The sequence below is a fragment of the Periplaneta americana genome, chromosome 6 (genome assembly GCF_040183065.1).
Source record: "Periplaneta americana isolate PAMFEO1 chromosome 6, P.americana_PAMFEO1_priV1, whole genome shotgun sequence".
Classification (NCBI taxonomy): domain Eukaryota; kingdom Metazoa; phylum Arthropoda; class Insecta; order Blattodea; family Blattidae; genus Periplaneta; species Periplaneta americana.
Genome location: NC_091122.1, coordinates 156,944,592 through 156,972,102, shown reverse-complemented (window position 1 = coordinate 156,972,102; position 27,511 = coordinate 156,944,592). Strand labels below are relative to the sequence as shown.

General features: G+C 33.7%; 1 protein-coding gene across 23 annotated transcripts in view; it reads left to right on the top strand.

Annotated features, from left to right (window-relative positions):
• The window catches only part of LOC138701967 (uncharacterized), a 1,800,590-nt gene that overhangs the window by 1,699,936 nt on the left and 73,143 nt on the right, over positions 1-27,511 (top strand). For 22 of the 23 annotated variants that reach the window (XR_011332758.1, XR_011332755.1, XR_011332753.1 and 19 more), the window contains one exon: positions 10,465-10,503. The gene's annotated coding sequence lies outside the window, so the exon portion shown is untranslated. Of the gene's footprint in view, positions 1-10,464; positions 10,504-11,869; positions 12,336-27,511 lie in introns of those variants that run through there. The other variant, XR_011332741.1, reaches the window with a different exon arrangement.

Sequence of the window (27,511 nt, the reverse complement as noted above, 5' to 3'; positions counted from 1 at the left end):
TTATGTTACGCATTTATCATAATTTGTTTTTATATTTTAAATGTTTAGGCCTATGTGTAGTCTACCGCATCATTTCCTGAAAGAATCCACCCAGCCATAAAGGATGTCGTTTTTTATAGGTCTATCTGTAGACAATTCAAGCAACAACGATGACGTAAATAAATAAATGAATAATGTATTTTAGTGCTGCTTTATTTCAGTGATTTCTAACTAGTAATATTGGTGCAAGGAGCCGTGTTAAAAACAATTAATATAGGCTAGATCTGTGATTTCGTGGAATGTACTTGAAAAAAATTAACTTAAAACGTTTGTTAACGTGTAAAAACTTAACAAAACATTCGACTTAACTGAAATTAATAGAAAAAAATATTATGGGCATACAAATTGGGGTGGTTAATAAATGTTGGAGTGTACATAGAAAAATAGTTACTTTAATATAGTCTAATTCTAAAGTACTTAACTATAGTATTAATTACCAGATGAATCCAATAATTTTCTATAATGCCATATTAGCATTACAATTTGAAAATCATATTGATGTAGCCTATGAATCGTTTCAACTATCAGTTGTATTGTTGTCTCGAGACTAGGTCTCCTGGAATGGGAAAGCGATTATGAAGTTGTTAAATTTAAAAGCGGGAAATCGACAGAAACGAAAAGAAATATCGAACTTTAATTTAAAATTCCAAACATCCTTACAATCCAATCTGTGGTCACAATCACAATCACGAACAGCATAAACGTTTCACGCAAGTATAGGGATTCGATCAATTCTCTGTCACATTTAATTTTCGCGCCTTACATTCGAAGACTGCAGAATTTTGTTTATAATTTCGTCGAATTTAAATCCGTTAGATTGGCAACACTACAAAAGAGAAACATTGGCGCGTACCATACGTTCAATAAGAAATAACTCCCCAAATTACTTTCCTGCATCTTCAGAATAGCTCTTATTTTGGAACAGGGTGTTCCGAACTGCTAGTATATCATTATTTATCTCTGAGTGCTAGTTTGTGTAGCATAAATCCCTAATTCAGTCTCATTAGTTATAATAATAATAATAATAATAATAATAATAATAATAATAATAGTAATAATAATAATAATAATAATAATAATTCTTTATTTACACTGGCAGAGTTAAGGCCATGGGGCCTTCTCTTACACTCTACCAGGTCACAAAGTAAAGCAGTTAAAATTTAACAAAAAGCTAAAGAACAGAATACTAACATATTACAAAAAAAATAATAGCATAATAAAATCGACACTAAACAACATGAAAATAATACCATAATAGAAAAAAAGAAAGTAAAATACATTGGAGTATAGTAAAAGCAACTCATTTAGTACAAATAGTTAACATGGAAAACGTAAGGAAGAATATAACAAATGGAATGTAATAAAATGAGAATAAAAAGAAAAGAAATACGAAAATTAAATAAAATTCACAATAAAAAGACTATGATGATAAAGTCATCGGTTGATAAAGAGAACAAAAAGGGGAAAGGAAGGAAAGAAATATATAGCCTATACTTACTTACTTACTTACTGGCTTTTAAGGAACCCGGAGGTTCATTGCCGCCCTCACATAAGCCCGCCATCGGTCCCTATCCTGAGCAAGATTAATCCATTCTCTATCATCATATCCCACCTCCCTTAAATCCATTTTATATTATCTTCCCATCTACGTCTCGGCCTCCCTAGAGGTCTTTTTCCCTCCGGCCTCCCAACTAACACTCTATATGCATTTCTGGATTCGCCCATACGTGCTACATGCCCTGTCCATCTCAAACGTCTGGATTTAATGTTCCTAATTATGTCAGGTGAAGAATACAATGCGTGAAGTTCTGCGTTGTGTAACTTTCTCCATTCTCCTGTAACTTCATCCCTCTTAGCCCCAAATATTTTCCTGAGAACCTTATTCTCAAACACCCTTAACCTATGTTCCTCTCTCAACGTGAGAGTCCAAGTTTCACAACCATAAAGAACAACCGGTAATATAATTGTTTTATAAATTCTAACTTTCAGATTTTTTGACAGCAGACTGGATGATAAAAGCTTCTCAACCGAATAATAACAGGCATTTCCCATATTTATTCTGTGTTTAATTTCCTCCACGAGTATCATTTATATTTGCTACTGTTGCTTCAAGATATTTGAACTTCTCCACCTCTTCGAAAGATAAATTTCAAATTTTTATATTGCCATTTCGCACAATATTCCTGTCACGAGACATAATCATATACTTTGTCTTTTCAGGATTTACTTCCAAACCTAAATATAGCCTATATTTTTTACAAAACTATCGCAGAGAAAAGGACTTATAACTGAAAGGAATCTGAATTGAAAAAAGTGCAATTTTAATTTATTTTTGAAACTAGACAATGTCAGACAGTCTCTGACATGTTGTGGTAGAGAGTTTCAGAGGTAAGCTGCAGATGAAACTGTGAAAGATGAAGATAAGAATGACTTGTGTTATTCCGAAGAAAATCACTTTTTTCTTTAGCGCTCTACATTCGAAGATAAAACTACTTCAGTAAAGGGAGCTGTTGTGGGACGCGGTCCACAGTTTGATGCGGGAAATCCAGAGACAAAGCAATGCGACCGGCAGCGCACAACCACTGTGTTCTGAAGAGGAACACGAAAACGGTCGCGAAAATTAAGGTAATGCGGGGGCCCCGGAGCGAGCTTTCTGTGCATATGGGGCCCTGTAGTATGCATTATGGGGTGGGTGGTGGGGACCATCAACCCATCCACCTCCCTTTTGGCGGTCTTATTGATTCGGTTGGGTTATACACCCCCTGCTAGCCCTCCACCCCCCTCCAGCTGGGTCCCGGGTACGGTTAGGTTAGGTTTGGTGAATCCACGCCCATTTAAAGAAGAAGGCATCCTCAAGTGTACCTACCATCACTGGGTTCGAATCTCTGAAACGTCACTTCCTTACGTCAGTATTGAGGAAACTTCTTTTTTTGCAAAATGTTCCCTTTTAGATCTTGTGAAAATGCATATATTTATATATATTTTTACTCAAACCAGATATCTTATTTTGGTTTTAAGGGAACTTATACATGAAATACTTTAAGGTGTGGGAGATAGCTTTTAGATGCATAATTTTTTTATTAGGCCTATTGACTATTTTTTAATTTATTGGTCTGACCCAATATTTTGGGTTTGCCCTGCGACACAGAATAACTCACAATAAAATTTAAAATGAAAAATTATATAAACAGTTTTCAGACAAGTGATTAAGACGTAAGAAAAATAATAGAACCAAGTAGGCCTATAATTTAAATTGAATGTACGCCATAAAGATGCTGACGAAATATCGCTACAGTTTCTACCAAAAGTTTAAGGACACCCCTTCTAAAGTGATGTTTCATTCCTGTCATACTTACGTGAAACCCTCTGATGGTTATACAGGTATTAAATGAAAATGAAGTTTTTTTACAGCAAATCCAATCTCTCTAGCTTCTAAACTGTGGATTATATAACAATTTTTCTGTTACGAAATCTTATTGAAAAATTGCAGTTTTTGTAGGAAAAAAGTTAAGTACTCCAGAACGGGTTTACTAAGATCAGTGAATTTTAGGTTAGAGTTAGACATATCTGAAAGGTTTCTTGTGCAATTACTACTTTTTGTTAAAACAATTTGTGACAGCTCTTTCACGCATTATAATCCATAATTTTCTCCTTTTTCCTTTAGGAAAAATTGTCATTTTTAAGAATGCTCTTGTTTTTTAAATTCGCAGCAAATTTACCCGGTCCGCCACTGCCACTTACATCATAACATTGGAAGTTGGTAACACTGTTCAATCAGCTTATTCCCTCCATTTTTAGTAATCAGCTGTGGAGTTTGCTACAAGTGTGGGAAGGTTAGATTTCTTCTTTGAAAAACTGAAAATGGGTCAAAATTTAGTGAGTGTGGACGTGAAGTGGTAGGTTATGGGGGTGTGATTAGAGATAATACCTAACTCTATCTCAAAATTCATTAATCTAAGTACACCCATTCTGCAGTAATTATTTTTTTCCTGCACAAAATGTGATTTTTCAGTAAGTTGCATAACAGAAAAATTGTTATATAGTCCACAGTTTGAAGCTAGAGAGATTGGGTTTGCAGTAAAAAACTTTATTTTTCTCAGGCATTTGCTCCCTGTATGAACATCAGAGGGTTTCATTTAAGTTTTACAGGAGTGAAACATGTCTTCTGAAGGAATGTCCTTAAAGTTTTGGTAGAAGCTGTATCAGGTGAATATATACAATTTAATTTTGTTTTCTAGATAATAATATAAAGTAAAGGTCGGTAATACTGTGATACAAGTAATATTGTGATAGTTTTTTTTTTTTTGAGAATTTATTACAATTTTACTGAGCACGAGGAAGATCGGTTTTTTACATCAACGTAGTAAGGGAATGTTCGTGGACAAGTTTCTGCACAAAACCGGTCCTTCTCTCGCTCAGTCAAATTGTAATAAATTCTCAAAAAGAATTACCACAATATTACTCGTATCATAGTATTACCAACCTTTATTCTATAGTTAGAAATCTGAAATATTGTGTAAACTTTCAGAACTGAAGTTACGATATTAATGTAAAAATTTCAAATACTTTTACTGAAATTCACAATTTTATGTAGTGATTTTTGATACTGCATTAAAAAAATAAGCTTAACTAATATCCGACGATAAAACAAAAGTCATAGCCCGTAAGGGGTGAAAATTCTAATTTATACAATGTTTTAATGAGTGTTTATTTATTTTTTTTTCACTTAAGATCCTCTTGTAATATTCATAGACTACTGCAAAGACAATATGGTATTTTTGTTTGGGGTAGAAGTACAAAAATTAATCTTAGTCCGTTAAATAAATCATTATTATTATTATTATTATTATTATTATTAAATTTACTAAAAAAACGAATAATTAAAATTTGTTTGAAGAAACGTTTTGATTATCAACAGTAATCTCACTAGACGTTTTGATTTATCTAGAGAAAATCAAAACTCGAGTGGGATTTAATTGACTATTACACGATTAGAAGAAAGTATATAAAGATTAGAAGTAACGAAGTACTCCAATACAATAAAATATTAATTGACTTACGAAAATACAACTGTCTTCAAAAGTATTATTGTACCACCTCAACATTACAAATATTACGCTAGATGCATGCTAGATGGCAGTAGTGTCTTTATACAGACACTGTAATGATTACTATTCAATAAATCTTAATATTAAACAATCTCTGATACGTGGCTATCCATAATATCATATAGCAGAAGTTCTTTTTATCCTCTCAGAGCAGAAGCTATAACATAACCTAACTAATATACACAAGTGTTAGAAAAGTTTTAATTAACGACGATGACATAAAAAATAAACATGAATAATTTTAAAAGGAATAATTATTGAATGTACAATTTTCAAATTTGAATGTGGTTGGTGGTTCAATTGATGTTATATTGGACGTGGGCGTAATAGAAGTGGAACTCGTTGATTTAGGCCTACATGGTGTATTCAACTTATTCAGGATTTCCGAATGAATAATTTTAAAAGGAATAATTATTGAATGTACAATTTTCAAATTTGAATGTGGTTGGTGGTTCAATTGATGTTATATTGGACGTGTGCGTAATAGAAGTGGGACTCGTTGATTTAGGCCTACATGGTGTATTCAACTTATTCAGGATTTCCGAATGGTGCTCTTAATTTATTTGTAATTCGGATTTCAGAAGATGCATAGGTATGATCAGTGATTTTCATTAATTCTTGTTCTTGAATGCCAATGCGAGTCATATTTGAAACTGCTGTGCATCGACTGGAGTGGTTTGTAATTTTATATATATTTTTGACGTCCAGACCAGCGCAGTTGGCAAACAAAGAAACAAATGCTAGGGACGCGATAAAATTGTGCGATAAGCAGCTATGATTGGTTGAAATACGTCCTTTCGTACCGTTTTATTGGTCGAAAGTAGTATGACGTAGTAAGAGTGTAATAGTCCAACTAAATTAATTTATTCTGAATTCAATATATTTAATATTTAACAAATTTATAAATATACTCTGTTAAAATTTTATCATAAAAATCGTAATAAGTTTATATTATAGGCACATAATCATGACAAAAGACGAAATAATAATTCAACATTAGTAGAACCTAAATGTTTCACATCTGCTGCATAGCGTTAATTTTGGTCCTCGGTTGTACAATTATTCTTTAGCTGAATTACATTCAGAACTTCTAACGTATAACCCACTAACATATAACAGGAAAATTAGAAACGTGTTAATGTCTTCAATTTGATTAAATAAATTTATAGCCTATGTGTATGAATTAATCAGCCTATATTAGAATTTAGGCTATAAAACAGTTCTATTACCGGTTCTTCTGTATGGTTGTGAAACTTGGACTCTCACTCTGAGAGAGGAACATAGGTTAAGGGTGTTTGAGAATAAGGTGCTTAGGAAAATATTTGGGGCTAAGCGGGATGAAGTTACAGGAGAATGGAGAAAGTTACACAACACAGAACTGCACGCATTGTATTCTTCACCTGACATAATTAGGAACATTAAATCCAGACGTTTGAGATGGGCAGGGCATGTAGCACGTATGGGCGAATTCAGAAATGCATATAGAGTGTTAGTTGGGAGACCGGAGGGAAAAAGACCTTTAGGGAGGCCGAGACGTAGATGGGAGGATAATATTAAAATGGATTTGAGGGAGGTGGGGTATGATGATAGAGACTGGATTAATCTTGCACAGGATAGGGACCGCTGGCGGGCTTATGTGAGGGCGGCAATGAACCTTCGGGTTCCTTAAAAGCCATTTGTAAGTAAGTAAGTATATTATATTTGAAGGGCTCAGAGTCAAAGGCGACCAACCCACAATTTTGTATTGTTCAGTATTAAGCCTTTTTTCAAAACTATACATTGCTGTTATAGATTCATGCTATATTTTTGTATTTATTCAATGTAGACGAATTAAAATAAACTGTGAAACCAATCATTTTTTGTCAGGATCCTCTTAATTTCAACTCTTATTTACTCAGTTTGTAATTGTGGGTTAGTCGCCTTTGGCTCTGAACCCTTCATTTGTATTCTATAATTTTGGAATATATATCTATATTATTTCTGAAAATATTCAACATTTGAATGGAGCCTTAAGAACCATCAACCAGGTTTTCACAACGACGAAAACCCAAAAACATACCAGGTTAAAAGCATATAAAGTTCTAGCAAGACCTGTCCTCATGTATGGTAGTGAGGCCTGGACTGTCCGAAACTCAGATGTTGAACTCCTAACAACTGCGGAAATGAGATTTCTAAGGAGGACTGCCGGCTACAGCTTGCTTGACCACAAAAGGAATGAACTAATTACAAAATAATTGAAAATTACACCTATTTATGAACATCTCAACCACTAGAGACAAAAGTGGCTTAACCATGTCAATAGGATGGACCGTTCCAGACTCCCAAGACAAATTCTCCACTATACACCGCATGGAAGACGATCTTTGGGACGCCCCCTGAAAAGATGGACGGAGACTGTAATAGGCCACTAGGCCTAATACCTGCAAGGACGATGATTATGATTATGATGATGATATATTTTCATAAATTATCCTAATTTATTCACGTACAATATTATTCTTCTCTATGTTAATATTATATTATATAATTTCATTGCAGCTGTAATTTTAATTGTAGTTACAATTTTAGTTTATTTTATTTTGTATAGCATATTCTCTTATAGGCCTATGAATAATAAATCTGAACTGCGACCGAACACGAGCGCTGCTCATTCGGTACTCAAATGTTGTTAATATTACTGTATCTTCTTTTTTATATTAATTGTATTATTTTATTTCTATTTCTATTGTTGTAATTATATTCTGTATATTTAAGTTTAAATAATAAAAAATAAAATAATAAAAAAAATATCACTTTATCCTTTGCATTAATTTTACTGCGTAAAATTTTAAGTGAGCTATTTGTTTTCTTTTCAAACATTTGATCAGTCTTGAAGAATTGAGTCCTATAGCAAATTCCGTCCTCATTCGCGAGGATTGTAATCATACAGCTACCTCTTAACACAACATAAAAGAGACCGGTTCGAATAGAGGTTGAATTCCCACATCTCACACCCTTACCGGGATTCGAAGTACTGACCGCTGCATTTGTACTGTAGTTGTGTTGCAACGTGAGCCACGATAAAAGAAATATGCAAAAGTTTTTTTTTTTTCTTTTTCAAATTCTTCTCTTCTTTCTTCAAGGTTTAAGCTGTTTTCATCTTCTCCTCTTGTAATAGATCTTCCAAGCAATCTAGTTCCTATTGGTTTGTAATTTAGGATCACTTTAGGAAGTCTAGATTCCAGCTTTCTTAACAGTGAGGGAAGTGGGGGGAAAAAACCAGAGGCAGTATGCTGCTCCAAGTTTTTCCCCTGGCATACCTCCATTTAAAAAAGGATACCCCTTTCCTTACAACATAGACATTATATGATGTATACAATAAATTCTTTCGTGCAGTCAGTAACGTGAATCTTTGAAGCTTACGCAACACATTAAATTTCTTAATAAAATAATTTCAAGTTACTTGGTTATTTACTAGATTATTTTACTATGTTCTTTGACACTTATCATTTAAAATAATGTTAAAGCATCAAAGAGCCTTACTTAATTATTAATAAAAACTGCAAAAACAAAAAAAAAAATTACAGTCACTAAATTGGTAACAATGACGACCACAAGCTACAGACCACAGTCTTCTATACTTGAAGTGCTACCGTTGTAAGTATTTCAGGGGTTGACTTATCAAATAAACGTATCTAAAAAAATTGACCTACAACAATAAAAATTGACTTACAACAATACAATGGTGTTCACTATTTTTATGCAGATGACACAGTTTTACTTTTTGGTGGAAAAACCTGGTATGATGCATATAATAATTCAAATAATGGACTTAAATTAATAAAAAGAAATGGTTTGACATAAATTACCTTTCTATCAACGAAAATAAAACCATAATTATTCCATTCTCATTGTCTGAAAAATGTAACAAACCTCCTACATCTATATTAAGTATTAAATTACATAATTCTGATTGTTGTCTTATACAGTATAAATGTCCGATTATTAAAGAGTCCTCTGAAGTTAAGTATTTAGGCATAATTTTCGATAATCATTTAAAATGGAACCAACCACATTAATTACCTTTGTAAGAAATTACGTAAATAGTATATTATTTTGTTTTATTGAGGAATTACTTGTCAATAAGTTTATTACGTACAATATATTTAATTTTATTTCAATCGGTAATTATGTATGGAATTATAGGATGGGGTAGCTCATTTAAATCCAATTTTAATCTACTTTATTTATTACAGAAGAAAATAATTAAAATATGTCTTCATAAACCTATTGATTTTCCATCTCAAAATTTGTTTTTAGACTTTAATGTACTTAACGTAAGACAAATTTATTATATTTTATTAATAAAATTCATACATAAAAATCGAAATAATTTTGAATTGTATTCCCATAGTTATGAAACAAAAGGTATGAATTCTTTAAGATTGTTTGAACGAAAATGCAACACTGTTACAGTATTTAATCATAGTAGTAATTTAGGCCCAAGAATATATAACAAATTTATATTTAAATATCCTAATCTTGTCAATTCTAATAGTTCTACTATTACATTTAAAAAGTTATGTACAGATTTTATAAAAATTGAAAAATTGTAAATTTAAATTTATATACTATAATTGCATAGTAGACATAAAACAAATTGTACTGTATACGTATTAATTTCAATTCAGGAATCCGCCCCTGAGCACGAGCTCTCCTCTTTCAGCAGCGAGCTAAAGTCTTTTCTATATATAATATATGTTATAATTATTAGCAAAATAATAAATAAATAAATAATAAGGCTGCGATTTAGCTTTACGAAGCAAACAGATAGTAGTATGTATGTATGTATGTATGTATGTATGTATGTATGTATGTATGTATGTATGTATGTATGTATGTATGTATGTATGTGTATGTATGTATTTATTCACACTGCAAATGGGTATATACTCAGTGGCAGTGACTCAATAATGACAATTAATAATAAACACAATTAATAAAAGAGACAATTAATACATTAATAATAATAATAATAATAATAATAAATAGGGAGCATCCTAAATTAAATGAAGCACGATCACTTAAAATAACATTTAAAGTAAATCTAATTTGTATCTTAACCGTAAGTTCGAACTAAAACCCACTACGGTATTCATATAACATTGAAAACCAATAGGCCTATGATTTGGCTTATTTCTCTATCCTATTAATAAATGAAATTATTTAGTTCAGAATAAAACATTACAATTTAAAATATTTGTCTTATATTGTGTTTCATTGATCATAATATTTTCGCTGCTATTGTTAAATATTTATTCTTAATTTCTTATTTCAGGAGGCCAGTGCCATGCCAGCCAATGAAATGTGATATTAGGTAAGTGAATTAAATAATTTATTTAATAGTAATACTCGTTGTTACTTATTTGTTATTCTGTTCGCGAAATACACTTAATAAATGCTTCTGGAAGTTCTAATTTTCCACCAAGATAAATTTACTCGTAACTAAAATTGCTCATAAATGTATCAATAAAATCAAAACCTCCCGTGATATTACCTATGATATCATTAATGTATCAATTTCCCTTGCACATTTATATATAAATATAGTGGAGTAGGCCTGTATGATTTGAGAGTAATTTGTTTTGTAAATCTCAACGGAATTCAAAGAAATTAAATTACGTCACATAGAAGCCACAGTAAAGTATTGAGTTATAATGGAAAAGTGTTAAAACTTTAAAACAATTCACTAGAAATCATGCAAATTTTCAGGTGATAGGGCTATATCTAATATTTAGTTAACTTGATATTCATTTAAACTCCAAATTACGCTGTCTTAGATTTTAATGACATACTTTAAACGTTTTTCTTTTACAAAACAAAGTTCTAAGAATAGAAGCAGATATGCATGAAAGGAACATCATGTAAAAAAGTTTCACAAAATTTAGAAATCTTTAAACTTGTGAGTACATTTTATGCTGAAAACCAAGATACATTTAATATTGATGAGAACGTTAATAATTTTAATACAAAAGACAAATTGGATCTTCATCTACCCTCTGTTAGTGTCAACTACACTATGTAAAAAAAGGAGTTCACTATTCGTGTATGACGGTCTTCAACGTATTGCTTAATTATCTTTAAGCTTTGAAGCGGTAAAAGAAAAATTTTAGATCAGAATTAACAAAATTTCTACATACTCGTACCTTCTACTCCTGATCACATATGTAACAGATTGGCCATCCCCATATTAAAAAGGTAACATGTGGAAGAGAACAACCACCAGGATCGCCACCGTCGATTGGGAATGACCTCTAGTTATAACGTGACTTCTTATGCAGTATCTAGATGGCAGCATAGTGAAATTGATACAAGTTGTTGCCGTCAAAGCCTATAAGACTGAACAATCTGTTATATTATGTGGTCTGGGTTTTTACTGAATTGATTAATTCTGTACTGTTTGGGTTAAGGGAAATAAGTCATAAAAATGAGTTCGGAGATAAATGAAAATTAAACTTGGAACCCTTATTACAAATAATTTTCTACACAAATAAAACACATCACCTGCTAGTATTCTTTGATTTTTGTACACCCACTTGTATAATTTAACTCATATGTTCATCTGGGGAACAAAATTCCACCTGGACAAAAAAAAAATGACTTATACCCCTTTACCCGAACACCACAGAATTGTTTATGTTTGCAAATTGAATTAATCTACTTATTATGTATTACGTCAAAAGGAGGACAGCAATGGTCAAGGAAGCTTTTAATAGAAAAAAAGAGCATTTTCTGTGGACTTCTGGAAAAAGAACTAAGGAAGAGACTAGTAAAGTGCTTTGTATGGAGTGTGACATTGTATGGAGTAGAAATATGGACATTACGACGAAGTGAAGAGAAGCGAATGGAAGCATTTGAAATGTGGATATGGAGAAGAATGGAACGTGTGAAATGGACAGACAGAATAAGAAATGAAGCTGTGTTGGAAAGAGTGGGTGAAGAAAGAATGATGCTGAAACTGATCAGGAAGAGGAAAAGAAATTGGCTGGGTCACTGGCTGAGAAGAAACTGCCTACTGAAGGATGCACTGGAAGGAATGGTGAACGGGAGAAGAGTTCGGGATAGAAGAAGATATCAGATGATAGAAGACATTAAGATATATGGATCATATGAAGAAAAGGAGAGGAAGGCAGAAAATAGGAAAGACTGAGGAAAGCTGGGATTGCAGTGAAAGGCCTGCCCTTGGGTGGAGCACTAAATGAATTAATGAATTGTGTAATACACCATATACATTTTGTAAAGTTTTAAAATTGTTCCACATCTCATAGCTGTAATGCTGATGTAAAATGATTGTAATAAAATTACTAAAATGAAATTTATATCGTTAAGTATCCTTAAACTACACAAATTTGGCTTTCAGTTATAGCTTCCTGTAAAGCTCACTTGAACAATTTCAAGAGGAAAATAATTGTTCGTTAACAAAAAACCACAAATTTAAGACTCGCAGAAAGTGTGTACTCAATTGAAACAGAGCTTCCGGGCTAAGATGCCGTGGTCTACTGGTGCTGACGTTACCAGACGTTTCGTCTACTTCTACGGCCCGGAAGGTCTGTTTCAACTAGACACCTGCCGTGAAAGCCTGCATGCTAAGATGTGTACTCAATGTTGGGTATCTGACGTCTTGTTAACCCACTTAAGGTATGTGGGTATAAAGGGAATAATTGAGCCGAGTCTGGTAAAGTTCCTGGGTAGCTCAGTCGGTAGAGCGTTGGCGCACTCAACCAAAGGTCTCGGGTTCGATGCTCGGTCCCGGAACAAAAAATCGTTCTTAAACTTTTCACATCATTATTACCTTTTGATGAGTCTTAATTTAAAACTTCTTAGTCTATACTAAACAGTGCCAATTGAATGTCTTTCTTCAGAAACCAAGCAATCCACAAATGATTAGGGAACTGATTTGACCTCATAACTTTTTTCTTCTTTTTGTTATTTTATAATTTGTTTCCAGTTTTACAATGAATTCACGTCGTCCGATATGTAACACTGAAGAAGCCAACTTTTTCCTTATCATTTATTTGCTTCTATTCAACGTGAATCGCAGAAAGATTGCTATGTTGGCTGGAGTACGGTCCCTTCTCCGGGGATAGTCCCCGAATTTTGATTTTTGTCTCCGAAATGCCCCCGTATTCAATAATTTTCCCTCAGATATTTCCGGATTTTGAGCAGAAAACTATGATTGAATGAATTATTATTATTATTTTATTATTATTATTATTATTATTATTATTATTATTATTATTATTATTATTAATTACTTACAAATGGCTTTTAAGGAAACCGCAGGTTCATTGCCGCCCTCACATAAGCCCGCCATCGATCCCTATCCTGCGCAAGATTAATCCAGTCTCTTTCACCATATCCCACCTCCCTCAAATCCATTTTAATATTATCCTTCTATCTACGTCTCGGCCTCCCCAAAGGTCTTTTTTCCCTCCGGTCTCCCAATTAACACACTATTTGCATTTCTGGATTCGCCCATTATTATATATTTATTTATTTAATCTGACAGGATTAAGGCCACAAGGCCTTCTCTTCCATCCCACCAGATAGCACATATAAATACAAAAAAGAAATACGCTTGTGAAAATAATACAAGTTGAATTAAAGCCCTATAGAGGGTTAACAGGGTCAAAAGAACACTATAGAGCTCTCATCGAGCTAATACAAGAAAAACAGAGAAAGCAATGATGATAGCGATAACTGATAATAATAATAATAATAATAATAATAATAATAATAATAATAATAATAAAAATAAATACATTACATATTAATTGTCAATTTTACAAAAGCATAGTTATATGTCATGGGTTAAGCCGAAGTTGCGCATCCTGACAGGTGTTCAACAAGCAATTCCATGAACTAGAATGTGGTTTTTTAATTTAAATTTGAATTTGGATATTGTCCGACAGTCTCTGACATGGTCAGGTAGAAAGTTCCAGAGGTGTGGAATAGATATCCTGAAAGATGATGAGTAGAAGGATGTTCTGTGCAGAGGAATAGAGAGAAGGTACATGTTCCGGGTTCGAGGTCGTGAAATATAAACAAAATTAGATGCTAGATAAGAGGGTGTGGGTGCATTATTATTATTATTATTATTATTATTATTATTATTATTATTATTATTATTGTATTATTATTGATTTTAATATTAGTAGACTACAGTATAATTTACTCTGAAATACAATAAATTGGGCTTGTATATTACAAAGGAAATGATTTGAACTTCGAATGTTAATTAATGTGAAAGAAAAGTTTCTACCTTTAGCAACAGTCGTTAATTTTAAGAACCTTTGTTCCATACGTCAGTTTAATTAGCTATTTCTTTGCCGACGCGCTCCATATTAATAATGTCTAATATTGAACACGAAATTGGAATTCTTTAGTGCATTAATATATTTCTCCTTTGTTTTCGGCGTGAAATTACAGCCTACTCAGTTTTTTTTTCTTTTTTTTATGATTGAAAATCCAGCATCTGTCTGGTAGGCATACCTTTCCTTATTTAATATAAAGATTTGTTGATAAAAATCTGTATAAATTGTATTTATAAATAAATTCAGCAAATTTATTACTATTATACACATTTAAGTTCCTAATTTATGTAGTCCACACCTGTGGAGTAACGGTCAGCGCGTCTGCCGCGAAACCAGGTGGCCCGGCTTCGATTCCCGGTCGGGGCAAGTTACCTGGTTGAGGTTTTTTCCGGGGTTTTCCCTCAACCCAATATGAGCAAATGCTGGATAACTTTCGGTGCTGGACCCCGGACTCACTTCACCGGCATTATCACCTTCATCTCATTCAGACGCTAAATAACCTAAGATGTTGATAAAGCGTCGTAAAATAACCTAATTTATGTACAAGAAATGACTTCAGTTTTATAACTGAGACTGCTTTCGACAAAATCAGATAATCCTTTTCTGGCCAGTTGGGGAACTGCTGACGGATGAAAAGGTGCAGTGGTTTCTAGTGGTTTTTAAGTTATGGAGACTAATGAAATTACAAAAAATGAAACAAAAATTGCTCAGAAATCCAAGGAAAACACCACCTTCATTACTGGCGTCACCATCATCATGTTTCAAAGTTTGGTTTCTTTACAATTCTTCGCAACTCCAATGTACGTGTATAGTTCTTCTGTTTATTTTTTGTTTGGACGGTCCAGTCACTAGTATTTTATCCTGTAATTACATGTGGTCGTCTGTTGCAGTGATTGTAAGTCCTTTTGACAGACTTTCTTTCGTAGGTATAATGTCTCTTTTCATGTCGGAATTGACCTAATTGTCTTATAAAAAGTCAAATATACGCCTATGTTAGACATCATTGCTGATTCTACGAAGTGACACACTCATACTGGTAAAAGTAATGATAATAGGACCTATTAAAGTTAGATTAGGGGAGAGTTGGGTAGTATCGGGCATCGAGTAATATCGGACAGTGAGTTTCTTTCATCTATCACCAGATGATAGTATCTGAATGACATGGCTACATTTCTGTATGCGACATCACAGAAACGTAACCATGTCATTCAGGCACTATTATCTGGTGATAGACGAAAGAAACTCACTGTCCGATACTACCCAACTCTCCCCTACTTGTTAGAACTAAGGAAGATACTAGTGAAGTGCTTTGTGTGGAGTGCAGCATTGTATGGGGCATAAACATGGACATTACAACGAAGTGAAGAGAAGCGAATAGAAGCATTTTGAAATGTGGATATGGAGAAGGATAGAACGTGTGAAATGTACAGATGGAGTAAGAAACGAAGCTGTGTTGGAAATAGTGAATTAAGAAAAAATGATGCTGAAACTGATCAGGTAGAGGAAAAGGAATTGGTGGATCATTGGTTGAGAAGAAACTGCCTACTGAAGGATGCACTGGAAGGAATGGTGAACGGGAGAACAGTTCGGATGAGAAGAAGACATCAGATGATAGACGACATTAAGAGATAAGAGATATGAGGAGACAAAGAGAAAGGCAGAAAATAGAAAAGACCGGAGAATGCTGGATTTACAGTGAAAGACCTCTCCTCGGGCAGAAAACTATGAATGAATGAATTGGGTATATGGGTTGTGTATATACATGAATTCAAACAAAATACATTACAGTGTTAAAGAAAGTACATATTATAATTTATTAGCCTGCATTAATTCTAGTACAGTCATTTCACATAATCAGTGGGATTTCCTTACATCTCCATTTGTTAAATTGTTTCCATTGTATATTCATTCATAGTGTTCTGCCCAAGGACAGGTCTTTCACTGCAAACCCAGCATTCTTCAATCTTTCCTATTTCCCGCCTTGCTCTTAGTTTCCACATATGATCCATATTGTCGGTTTCTTGGTAAAAGTGACCAAGTCCAAAATGCAAAATTGTTGGGAAAAGGCATTTAAAGGTTTAATTATCCATCCAAAGATAACTGTTCTTCTTTAGATGTTAATAAAAAGTTATTTTGAAAATAAATGTGCTATATTATTAGCTTTTAATATAAAATTATGTCTTAAATTTTCATAATGCTTGGAAGCCTTGGAATGTGAATTGGTCATTTTTACCAAGAAACCGACGATATATCTTAATATTGTCTATCATCTCCTACCTTCTTCTGCCCAGAACTTTTCTTAGCCAGTAACCCAGCTAATTTCTGTTGTCTTCGTGATCAGTTTCAGCTTATACATTCTTCACTCACTCTTTCTAGCACAGCTTCATTTCTTATTCTGTCTGTCCATTTTACATGCTCCATTCTTCTCCATATTCACATTTCAATGCTTCTAGTCGTTTCTATTCACGTCGTCTTAATATCCATATTCCTGCCCTATACAATGCTACACACCGCACAAAGCATTTCACTAATCTCTTTCTTAGTTTTTTTTTCGTTCTTAGTTTTTTCCCTCCGAAAGTCTGCAGAAAATACTCCTTTTTTTATTTAAAGCTTGCTTTGCCATTGCTATCCTCCTTTTGACTTCCTGCAGTAGTTCATGTTACCAGTGGCGGTTCCTTCATGGAACAGAGGGAACAGGCTGTTCCCTTCCTCCCTGCCCCCTTAACTGACATTGTGAGATATACTTCGTTCTAAAGGATAGGCCTATTTGCAGTTTTCGAAAAGCGAAAACCGCTATCGTTACCAGGTTTATTGCAGAGTGACGTGAAAACGACTCGAGCCCTTCTCGTCTGCTGTGCGTGATGATGTGAGTGGGAGTTTCGAGTAATGTTTTCTCCGAAGCAGGCTCGAGCAGACACGAACTTACCCGAGTATCGCTGGAAGCTGTAGATCTACCTCTTCCCTCGCGGAGTATTGAGAAGTGTGGAATATACTCTTTCATCAAGCTAGTTTATTTATATAGTGATAATTCGGAAAGCAATGAAGTTCGAAGAGTTTTTCGTGTGACATAATATTGTGTGTGAAATTATACAATAGTTCGTAAAAATCCGTATGATTTACGCATTCACGGCCTGAGTTAAATCTGACGAAATAATGGCAATGGAACAGGTGACTCCTGCCTGTTCCAACTTCAACGAGAGCGCTCTGATGCGAACCAAGACAGCGAGTGTTGTGTTATCGATCAGCTGAAGTCGAGAGCGTATAGTTCGATCAATTTTGCTGAGAAGAGCAGCGCGGTTATTTTGAATGGCAAACCTACTCCTCTGCTTACATAACTTAAAACTAAAACAAAGTCTTATACAAGTCATTTTCAAAGTAGTTACTATAATTCTGTGAAATGGTTAACTGGGTGCTCGTCAAGCGGTAAATTGTAGGTTTAATTTAAGTTTATTTATTTTTAGTTAACGGTATTATATATTTAGGCCTAATAATAATAACAATAATGTAATACCATTAATTTGTTATATATTAACATATTCTTTTTCCGATTAAGTTGTAAATGAAGTAAAAAAAAGGAATTAATAATGTTGCTAAATCATAATACAGATTATTATTATTATTATTATTTCTGACCTGTTCCCCATCGAGAAATAGCACGGCACGCCACTGCATGTTACTGTTTATAGTACACCCCAAATATATGAAGCTGTACACTTGTTCTACTGCCTCATTTCGAATTCACAAGTTTACCTTCTTTAGTTTTATTCCGTTAACCGTAGTCTTCGTTTTATTTGCACTTATCTTCATCACATACTGCCCAAAGCTGTCATTTGATTCCAGTAAATCTTAGATCTGAATTATATCGGCTGAATTTTTATGTGTTTTTTGTGCGAAATGCCAGGGTATCAAGACAAATTGTAGGCCTCGTAGGCCTATATTTTAATATATGTTGTCAATCAATTAAATAAAACAGTGTATGAAAAAATGTAATACGAGTAGCGTGTACGAATCTCACCCTGCTCAATTATTTGAAGAAGTTCAAGATTTCAGAGAAAAAAATAGTGAAGTTGTGACAAATATTTTAGGTTTTGCACCCTGCCAGTTGCAAAAACATAAGTTACATATCGGCTCAATGATCAGGGAAATTATACAAAAATATATTTAAATAAATAATCGTAAGGAAGGACTAACCCAGGCATGTCAATTGATGCCCACAGGAGCAAGCGCGCGCTTTATAGCCCAGGAGAGCCTGAGCGCTTTACAGCGGAAAGGAAAGAGACAGACGAAAGAGGTGGTAAACGCCGCTTGGTCGAGCTATATTCAGGGATGACCAGCACTGATTCAATAGATAAAGGGAAGAGAACTTATTAAAACTGTATCCATGTTAATTTTTAGATTTGCCTGAGAAGTATAAGTGCAGTATAAGAATGTAAGTTTTAATTTTAATGCTCACTTTTCACAAGTTTGATTTTTTTATTCAAAAGAAATATTTTCTCAACCTTTTTTATAGAAAAGTGAAATTTTCAGGTATAGGCCTATTTATTTAGTAGCCTTACAGAATGTTTTCATAAATCTAATATACCGTATATACGTATTACTGAAGATAGTGTATTGGCAATTTTGAAAATATTCGCATGGAAATTGTTTGTAAGGAAATGAATTAACACAGCAACTACTGTTACATCATAAGCAAAAGATACGTGCCCATGTGTTGTAAAAATGTCAGCTCTATAGCTTCAGCAGATTTCGATAACTTTAGGTAACTTTGCTTTGTACTGTAATATTGTTTTGATTAGTTTATTGATTACTTTTGTAAGGCTAAAGATACCATCAATATAAATTCCAAGTTATTATGTCATACTCAATCTCTTTCTTTGGAATATCACTTTCTTTATGAATGATGTGTTTCATCCACTTAATACAATATAATATTATACTACTATGGAATTTATGTGAATATTCCTTCTTAACTCTCTATTACGTTATTAAGATTTAAAACACAAGTGCAATATTAAGAAATCAGTGTTAGTACTTTTGTTTAGAGACAATATAGAGAATATTAAACAGAAAGAAGCCATATAAAAATAACGACATAAAATTTCACGTTCCGTTTGAAGTTTGTGCACCACTGTTTTCTTAATCCAACAGGCTGCTTATTCATATACACAACCCTTTCTCTTTCCATACTTAGCGCTTGCTGCCCGCGCACGACGTTAAGGTCAGAAAAATACGCTTGCTTTGACATCACTGGGCTAACCTAGTATAGTAATATATACGATAATTTTATTGGGATATGACAAATAAGCCTCAGAGCTCGAAACTACAACGTATTTCTAGGTACATACAGGTTCACCAACGTCTGGGATACATTTATAATATTTGACGTTTCATACAGAACTGTCAAACATCATATGATGAAAGATATCACTAATTATTGAATTTCCTCGCCGCATGACAATTATAATGAGCTGAAACACTGGAACTCAGACTTTTTTAAAGGTCAAATAAGTTGCCTCAAGTCTTAAACTTACAGCATTGGCAAAACAACTGTTGTTACCATAGCAACAGGCGCTGTATGATATTCAGTTGTTTTTATCCAACCGCACCGCTAATATGTCCCATCTCTGGGAAATAGGAGTAGGCCTATATACTATAGAATTACCAGATCATTTATTAACAGCTGTTCTGCAGTCCAGCAGATCTTCCTTAGAGACAGTGCAAAATAATAAAAATTATAAATACCTACACCAGTGGTCGGCATTTTAGATCTTCAGCTGTTCTACGGTGACCGCAGCAAACTTTCCTAGTTCATTGACCTCGTATGCTAGACGTCAACCAATCTTGCCGGTACGGGTGAACTAGAGTGGGGTTGAGAAGTTACGTTCTACATGTACAAAATGTACTATATTTGCCTACCGCAGACCTAAACTATCAACTAAATTCCAGTTTCAATATATTTAAAAATATAATAATAATAATAATAATAATAATAATTTATTTATTTATTTATATATTTAATCTGGCAGAGCTAAGGCCAGTAGGCCTTCTCTTCCGTCCAGCCAGACTTTAATTTTAATTACATAGTTATTACCAGGGAACGGATTTATATGGACTAAAAATATATGAAATATGTAAATATATATGTAGTTATTTTTACCAAAATATGGAATTAAATATGGACTTAAAATTATAAAAAAATGACTATGTACGTTAAATATTGGTACATTTTAATCAAACTAAACAAAAAATATAATGGACGTACCTTATCTTCCAATGTAGTTTCAACAAAACACAATTTTTATTGTCTGTTACCATAACAATAGGTTACAAACATTTCTTTCAAGTGCTGAAAAGTGAATCTTCTTCTATTGTCTCTGAGGATAGATTTATACTGACTAAAAGAGCGTTCGACGTCACAAGAAGTAACTGGTACATAATTCAATTTCACAATGTCTGCTGGGGATAAGTCCAAGTTAATCTTCACTGTTGATTCACCACTCATCACAGCAACAACCTTTTGTAGTTCTTCATATCCAGGGTTTTTTGAAAGTACAGTGTCCACCTTAGCTCTTACTGCATCTGCAACTTTACCTCTACCACGATTCAGTTGTTCCACAGTACTATTTATAATTTCAAAACTTTCAGATAGTGAAAGGTGCCTATTTTGGAGACTTTTGAGCGTTTTTATGATGCATGAAAATGTATGCTGAATGTGAGCTAAGTCATTCTTCACACTTATGTCACAGGTAACTGTTTTCGCAGTATCAATTGAGACTGCATCTTCAGAGTCCAATGCAAGGAGAACATTGTTAATAGAGTCTATATGTTCGGCATAATATTCAACTGCTTCTAGCCATGTACCCCATCTAGTTAAAATTGGCTTTGGTGGCAATGGAATTTCAGGGTACATTTCTTTCAACACGTTAACTCTACTGGGAGCTTTGAGAAATACTTTTTTCACTGATGAAATCAACAAATCTACTTTAGGGAAATTGTCTCTGACCACTTCTGCCACACGATGAAATGCATGCGCCACACAAGTAAAATGAGTCAATTTAGGATATACAACAGATAATGCTTGTCCAGCTTTGACCATATAAGGGGCAGCATCGCTAATAAAGAATAACACATTATCGTGCATAATACCCTTTGGCCACAGGATACCCATAGCTTCGTTGAACAGTTTAACTATAGTTTTGTTATTGCACTTTTCTAGAACATCACAATGTAAAAGAATTCGTTCAGAATATTGTTCACTTAACAAACCGATAACTACATTACCAACAAGTCTACCTTCTTTGTCGGGAGTCTCATCAATGGAAACCCAAATTGAACTATCTTTAATTTCATCTCTTATCTTCTGTATTGTCTCATCGTAGATTGATGGAGCATACGTCTTCCTAAGTGTTGACTCATCCGGGATTGTATGTTGAGTATATTTTTCAAGGAATTCCCTGAAGACCTTATTCTTTAGTTTGTAGAGAGGAATATCAGCAGAGATGAGAGAACGGCACAGGTCGATGTTAAACTCAGATCTTACATTCGATGTTGTTGGTTGTGTTAAAAACAATTGTCTCTGCTTGGAATTTAGTTGTTTGTTGGCCTGATGTTTACTAGTTGTAATGTGTTGTTGCACCAGGAACTTTTGTGTAGATGATACTGCACACTGACACAAATTACAAAATAATATTTTATTGTCAGTTGATAAACCATCTTCTTTAAATTCTGAAATGTAACTTGTTAGTTTTGATTTTAAATTGACTGAATGACGTACTTTTGGCATATTTACCGTCTTTATAGTATGATTTACAAAACTGAACCTATGTGTACTCTGACTGGCATTTAACTGTTGAGCTGCACAACTGAAGTCTGTTAAAAATTTTAAATTAAATTAATACAGTTTTGTAACTTACTTTCCCATTGTTGATAGGACTGCTAATTTTCAAATAACTCTGATGTTAAAGGGATTACTGAACATGTGTTTAAATCTCTATTGTTGAAATGTATTTTTAAAAGTTAATGGAATTTTGTTTTGTTTTATTGTTAAACCTAATATAATATGGACTGTTTTATATGAAATATGGAAAATATATGGAAATTAACGAAAATATGTACTAAACTCTAAAATATGGAAAAATATGGAAAATAAAAGTAGGATTTTTCAACCCTACACATTGTGAAACATAAAGATAATGCAAAATATAAATTATATTAGCTTTATAAGTAAATATGTATTTACATATAAATCCTTTCCCTGGTTATTACATTATTACATTAATATCTAGATCATAATACATTAATATCTAGATCATAAAACAACATGAAAGTAAATAATTAAAATTGGATAACTAATGTTAGTGTGACAATAATAAACATTGGTAAGAAATAGTTATAATAATAATGATGATAATAATAATAATAATAGTGATAATAATAATAGTAATAATAATAATAATAATGAGATAATTTAGATATTTATCTATGATATATATAACCATTAAACATTGAGAAACCTGAAACAGCTATTATTGTTGACAATAATTGTTAGAAAAATATCTCGTTAGCCTATTTTTAAATTGATTTGATGTCTGACAGTCCCTGACGTTACTCGGTAGGGAATTCCAAAATCGAGGAACAGCCACAGTGAAAGAAGATGAATATGAGGATGTTCTGTGGGAGGGAATGGATAATATTGAGGAGTGTTGTGATCGTGTGTCTAGGTTATGATGGGTGGATAAATTTTGAAAACGAGACGCAAGATAGACAGGAGTGGAGAAATGCAATATGTGAAAGAGAAGGGAAAGACAGTGGATTTTCCTACTATCTTCTAGACGGAGCCAGGACAACATTTCGAGGGATGGTGTTACGTGATCAACCCGGCGAATATTGCAGACGAAACGGACGCACATATTATGAACACGTTGTAGTCTCTGCGCCGAAGTAACGCTTAGGTCAGTAAACAGAATATCACAGTAATCGAAGTGGGACATCACGAGTGTTTGCACTAACATATTTTTTCATGGAAAAGGGTAGAAAATTCTTCAATCGTCTAAACGAGTGGGTTAATGAGAATACCTTTTTGCAGGTTTCTGCAACTTGAATGTTCTAATTTAATACAGAACTTTTATTTCAAAACCTCAGTCTAAATAACTAATTATTTAAATTGAATTATATTTAAACAAGAAACACGTCAATTTAGATACTGAGGAGGAAAAATGTCCACACTTGTGGAGTAACTTAGCGCGTCTGGCCGTGAAACCAGGCGGCCCGGGTTCGATTCCCGGTCGGAGCAAGTTACCTGGTTGAAGTTTTTCCGGAGTTTTCCATCAACTCAATATGAGCAAATGGTGGGTAAATTTCGGTGCTGGACCCCGGAGTCATGTCACCGGCATTATCACCATCACATAATTCAGACGCTAAATAACCTAAGATGTTGTTAAAGCGTCGTAAAATAACCTACTAAAATAAAAAAAAATGAGGGGGAAGTCTAAAACCGGGCTTAATTGCATTTTAGATTTCACCCCCACTCCCAGCCACCTCCACTTAGAAATTTCAAATGGAACGCATATATTTTTATGCTTAAATATGAAAGAGCATTCAATTGTTAATAATAATAATAATAATAATAATAATAATAATAATAATAATAATAATTTATTTATTTATTTATTTAATCTGGCAGAGCTAAGGCCAGTAGGCCTTCTCTTCCGCCCAGCCAGACTCTAATTCTAATGAAATACATTTGCATACATGAATATCTAGATCATAAAACAACATGAAAGTAAATAATGAAAATTGGATAACTAATGTTAGTGTTACAATAATAAACATTGGTAAGAAATAGTTATAATAATAATAATAATAATAATAATAATAATAATGATAATAGTAAAAATAATACTAATAATAATAATATTAATAATAATAATAATAATGAGATAATTTAGATATTTATCTGTGATATATATAACAATTAAACATTGAGAAACATGAAACAGCTATTATTGTTAACAAGAATTGTTAGAAAAATATCTCGTTAGCCTATTCTTAAATTGATTTGATGTCTGACAGTCCCTGACATTACTCGGTAGGGAATTCCAAAGTCGAGGAACAGCCACAGTAAAAGAAGATGAATATGAGGATGTTCTGTGGGAGGGAATGGATAATATTGAGGAGTGTTGTGATCGTGTGTCTAGGTTATGATGGGTGGATAAATTTTGAAAACGAGACGCAAGATAGACAGGAGTGGAGAAATGCAATATGTGAAAGAGAAGGGAAAGACAGTGGATTTTCCTACGATCTTCTAGACGGAGCCAGGACAACATTTCGAGGGATGGTGTTACGTGATCAGCCCGGCGAATATTGCAGTCGAAACGGACGCACATATTATGAACACGTTGTAGTCTCTGCGCCGAAGTAACGCTTAGGTCAGTAAACAGAATATCACAGTAATCGAAGTGGGGGCATCACGAGTGTTTGCACCAACATTTTTTCATGGAAAGGGATAGAAAATTCTTCAATCGTCTAAATGAGTGGATTAATGAGAATACTTTTTTGCAGGTTTCTGCAACTTGAATGTTCCAATTTAAACTTTTATCCCTATAAATACCTAGATTCTTTACTGATTCACTGAACGGAATTTCGGTGCCGTGTATTTTAATCGGGGACAAATTTGGTATGGTAATAGTGCTTAACAAACGTAAATGACCCACAATGATTGACTGTGATTTTTCTGGATGTAGTTTAAGTCGGAATTTCCGTGTCCATGTCCAGATTGAGTCCAGATCGTCATTAATTTTAGTTATTGCATCATTTATTTCGTCAGTATGGAATTTTATGTATATTTGAATGTCGTCTGCATAGAGGTGGTGTCGTCAGTACTTTAGAGATTCTGATATGTCGTTGATATAAATTGTAAATAGTAAAGGGCCAAGAACTGATCCCTGTGGGATCCCTGACGTCACTGCTTGCCAAGAGGAAGAACGATTTCCAGCTATCACACTTTGTTGGCGGCCATTAAGGTAAGAGGCAAACCACAGGACAACGTGCTCTTCTAGGTGTAGTCTTCTGAGTTTACATATTAACAAGTCCATGTCTACAGAATCGAAGGCTTTGCTGAAGTCAAGTAAAGTCATTATTGTCAATTTACGTTCGTCCCGGGCCTCGCGTAGATCTTCCGTGATTTTAAGTAATGCTGTACTTGTGTTATGTCCGGCCCTGAAACCTGATTGATAAGAGTCGAGAAGTTTGTATTTGTTTAAGTATTCTGTCGGTTGCTTGTGTACAATACGTTCCAATGCTTTGGATAGGGCAGGTAGGATGCTGATAGGTCTGTAGTCGTTATAAGATGTCGGTGTTTTGGTCTCGGGAATTGGGTGGACAAAAGCGAGTTTCCATTGCTGTGGGTAAGTCGAAGTCATAATTGAGACATTGAAAATGTGGGTCATAGTCCGTAGTATTACGTCTATGATTTTGTTTAATAACGAAATATTGACGTGGTCTGGTCCTTCTGCTATACACCTCATTCATTTGTTTTCGCATCTTTTGTTTTCTATCGTCGCCTGGCAACCTGGATTGTTGTTGTTGTTGTTGATTAAAGCTGAAGAGAATAAAACTACAAGAAGTTATTGAGCATTTCATGTAATAGTAGTGTTTTTGTATTAAATTATTTTAAAATGGTGTATAGGCCTTCCCTTCAAGAGAGAACATAAGAAGACTAAGAAGAAGAATTCCGTTATTGTAACTAAACTTATTCTTCTTTTCATTCTATATAGTTCACGTTACAGCAGTTTATGACATCGTGTGTTCAGTCTTTATATTTCGCACCTGACGGTCGTGGATCAGTCAGACAGACTAGCTGTTTGTAACGATCTCCACAGTAAGTTTTCACCTGACGACGAAGATTAGCAATGGAAAAAGTCCAAACAGCTCAACCATTGAACAATTCAGCGTTGCTCCCCCCCCTTCATTCAGATCAGTAATAATAATAATAATAATAATAATAATAATAATAATAATAATAATAATAATAATAATGAATGAAATCAGAGTCGATGGTGTCCGGGTAAAATGGGTTAAGTCATTATTAGTGCAAATAGAGTTTTGTTTCCCAGGTGAATATACAAGTTAAATTCTACAAGTGGGTGTGCAAAAAGCAAAATAATACTAGCATTTGTTGTGTTTTGTGTAGAAAATCATTTGCAATATGGGTCCGAAGTTTAAACTCATTTTTATAACTTTCCTATAGAACGTTTTAAAACAAAGCTTGTATTTTATTTTTATTTTTAATCTGAAAACATGCGGGACAATAAATAGAACGCTGCAAAATAAAACTCGAAAAGATACAAAGTTGAAGTTTTATAAGATTATGGCTGTACCAGTATTAATGTTTGGAAGTGAGTCTTGGATATTACAGGAAAGAGAGAGAAGCAAGATTCAGTCAGCTGAAATGAGATTTTTACGTAGGATAAAAGGCTGTACAAAGATGGACCGGATACAAAATGAAGTTATACCAGAAGACTTAAATACAGGGTGTATCTAAATTGGTGTCAAATATTTCGGGGACGTGTTCTTTACATCAAAAAAATCAAAAAAGTTAATAAGAACATTGGTCTGAAAACCATTCGTTAGGGAGTTATTAAAGGATTTGTCCCTTCATTCACCGCTGATTGTTTGATGGTTTTTTGTTTGTTTGTATTTTGTAGAGCAAAGAAATCAGAAGAAAATGTATTCTGTGAGTGAACAGAACGAAATGATTTGCATCATCCAACGAATGTGTTTTAACACGATGCTGCTCCAGCTCATTTCAGTCTGATAGTTTGTAATTTTTTTAATGATCGTTTTCCCCAAAGATGTGTTGGTCGAAGGGGATTCATTGCATGGCCTGATCGATCGCCCGATTTGAATCCAAAGGATTTCTTCGTCTGGGGACATTTAAAGTCGCTGGTTTATGCGACTCCTGTACTTAATATTGATATTCTGAGAGCGTATCTAAACTGGATTTCACGAAAT